Genomic DNA, 3,045 nt, shown 5'->3' on the forward strand with positions numbered 1-3,045 from the left:
GGTACTGCCGTAGCTGTTGATAATGAGCCGGTTGGTACTGCCGTAGCTGTTGATAATGAACCGATTGGTACTGCCGTAGCTGTTGATAATGAACCGGTTGGTACTGCCGTAGCTGTTGATAATGAGCCGGTTGGTACTGCCGTAGCTGTTGATAATGAACCGGTTGGTACTGCCGTAGCTGTTGATAATGAGCCGGTTGGTACTGCCGTAGCTGTTGATAATGAACCGGTTGGTACTGCCGTAGCTGTTGATAATGAGCCGGTTGGTACTGCCGTAGCTGTTGATAATGAACCGGTTGGTACTGCCGTAGCTGTTGATAATGAGCCGGTTGGTACTGCCGTAGCTGTTGATAATGAACCGGTTGGGTCTGCCGTAGCTGTTAATGATGAACCTGTTGGTTCTGCTTGTGATGCTGTTATTGAGAAACCTGTTATTTCTGCAGTTGACGCTGTTGTTTGTGTTGCAGTCAAATCTGATGTTAAAGATACTGCCGTAGCTGTTGATAACATTGCTACGGCAGGTGAGGCTGTAGCCGTTCACAATGATGATGCTGAAATTGGTTGTGTTGCAGCCGGTTCTGATATAGAGGTTGGTGCTGTTGTGAATCAAGAATCGACCTGGCTGCTGCCAAGCTGGCCGCCCGACACAGGGTAAAGGGCCTGCAATATGGCGGGTGTTGCCGCCAGAAAGTTATTGAAAGTCTACCAACCCACAAATCTAATTTACAACATAAACTATTTATGTGTGAAAATGATCTTCTAAAGAAAAAAATAATACAAGTTATATATTAAGCTTGTGAAGGGATCCTAAAAAGGTTCTGCAAAGAATAAGTATTCATTATTCAACTAATTTTATTGTTCATATTTAAGCACAAAAATTCTACAAAATTGTTTAGACTTTTAAAGCAGATTTTAAAAGATTTCGTTTCTTTAAGTATGATTTGAAAAGCAAAAGTTTGTGTGTATTAACTACCAAATGATTTTTGCAGAGATTTTAGATTGAGAAAAATAGATTTTTTAAAATTATTTTTCGAGGTATTTTTTTCATGGTTCACGTTTGCTTAAAAAAATGTTATTTCTCAGATCTCATATGAGATAATGCATTAAAGTAAAGAACACAACATGTAAAAATTATTATGATAATGTTTAAAATATTTCTTATTATTATTTTAAAAAGATTATCGCAAAAAATCAAGATATTTGTTTTAATTTGTAAGCAAATAAAGGTTTTTCTTTCACTCCGGAGGCAAGGATTCCTAATAATCCACGCGTAAAGATTTTTCTTCATTCCGAGAGCAGAGATTCGTAGTAATATATGTACCTAGCGACTTCGGACAAATTTAAACCTTGAGAAAGTATTTTATAGCAATTATTTCTTAGGTACGTATATTTTCGTTCATGTTTAAAAATGTAAACTCTATTTTCTATGAGATAAGCATTTATAATAATGAACGCGATGTATGATATTATTAAAATATTGATTATTATTTATATGAATATCACAGAATTAATTTAAGATAAACTATGCATATTTTAAATTAACCTTTCCTTCATTTTTATCGCAGATATTAAAATAAAAGCGGTTGTTAAAAATTATGATTAATAATTGATTCTTATTTTATGGAAATTGAGATTTTTTTTAGTAAAAAAGCCACATTTTCATATGCCTATTTTTATGCCTAAAATAAGAATCAAATGAAATGCGATTAAATTTTATTCTATTTCATATGCTCAAATTTAATTTTATTGAGTTTAAATTCTTTTCAAAAGTACAATTCATTTTAAAACTTACCTGAAAAGTTTAACAAAAAGGAATAAATGTGTCGAGGTTGCGTGATTCGATATTTATTCTAAGAAAAAAATCAAGTATTTTTTTAGCAGATTTTTTAAAAATTATATATGAATTTCAATCAAGTAAAACATTTTTTATTCAGATCAAGGAATGATTGAAAATTCATATTTAATGTCTCATATTTTTTACAAAGAAAAATTGATATTTTTTTTTCATAATTCCGATGAAAATTCTAACGAAGATATTAATTTTGCTATTCTTTAAGTATTAAAAAGTTTATTGTTGATTAAGATAGTACAGTTCTTATTCATTAAGTTTGAAAAACTTTCTGCCCAAGGATTTTGAAATATTTTTTCTTACTACTCTTTTTGATGCTTAACAAATTTAATTTTAAGTACCTATAAATCTTAATTTTCTTGTCTAAGATTTATTTCGTTTTATTTTACCATTATTGTTTACATTTCAACCTGATTTCGTAGGTACTTATTGATTTATTAATAATGATTTATTACCTATTGATTATGAAATGATTATTATTTAGTATAAGTTGTTATATTTACAACATCATGATTAATAGGATTATCCATTTTAGGATTGTGTATGTGATCTTGTGAGTGTCATGTGCCTGGAATATTGTATGGTACAAACCAATCCCCATCCTTCTATCCTAAAATGTGAGGTATTATGAGTCCTAGTGAGGAGTATAATATTGTGTATGCATCACGGGATTTCATTTAGTTAGGAGCAAAAATTGTCATGTTTTTCGGGATGTGGCCATTCTCATGTGATTATGGTGAGTTGAGTTTAGTGAGAAATGTTGCTAGTGCTCAGCGCAAAAAACCTTGAATCTCGTTAAGGAAGTTAATTTGACTTTCAAACGGGGGGTGTGTCTTAACCTCTTTTCGAGGAAGCTTGGTGTTTATCAAGTTCGAAATTAATTCCTTATCATTATCCTAAACTAAGCGCAAATGTCGTCTTGTTTGACTTTCCTTCAGTAATAGACGCGGCATGGATTGTTTATATGCGCCCACGTTTCTTACTTTTGAATGAGATATGAGTGTGTGAAGATTTCGGAGAACAAAATTGGGCCTATCATTGGTCTCATAGTGCGTGAACGACCCTAGTATACCAGGGATTTGAAACCATAAGAACTTCAGGTAGAATTTGTTAATTTTATTAAGAAGAATGGTGTATAGGACGATTATATGTAGTTTTAAAAAAAGGCTTTAGCCAGCTAAGCATGAAACTTAATTA

The sequence above is a fragment of the Acartia tonsa genome, chromosome 2 (genome assembly GCF_053477335.1).
Source record: "Acartia tonsa isolate MP-2025a chromosome 2, ASM5347733v1, whole genome shotgun sequence".
Classification (NCBI taxonomy): Eukaryota; Metazoa; Arthropoda; class Copepoda; order Calanoida; family Acartiidae; genus Acartia; species Acartia tonsa.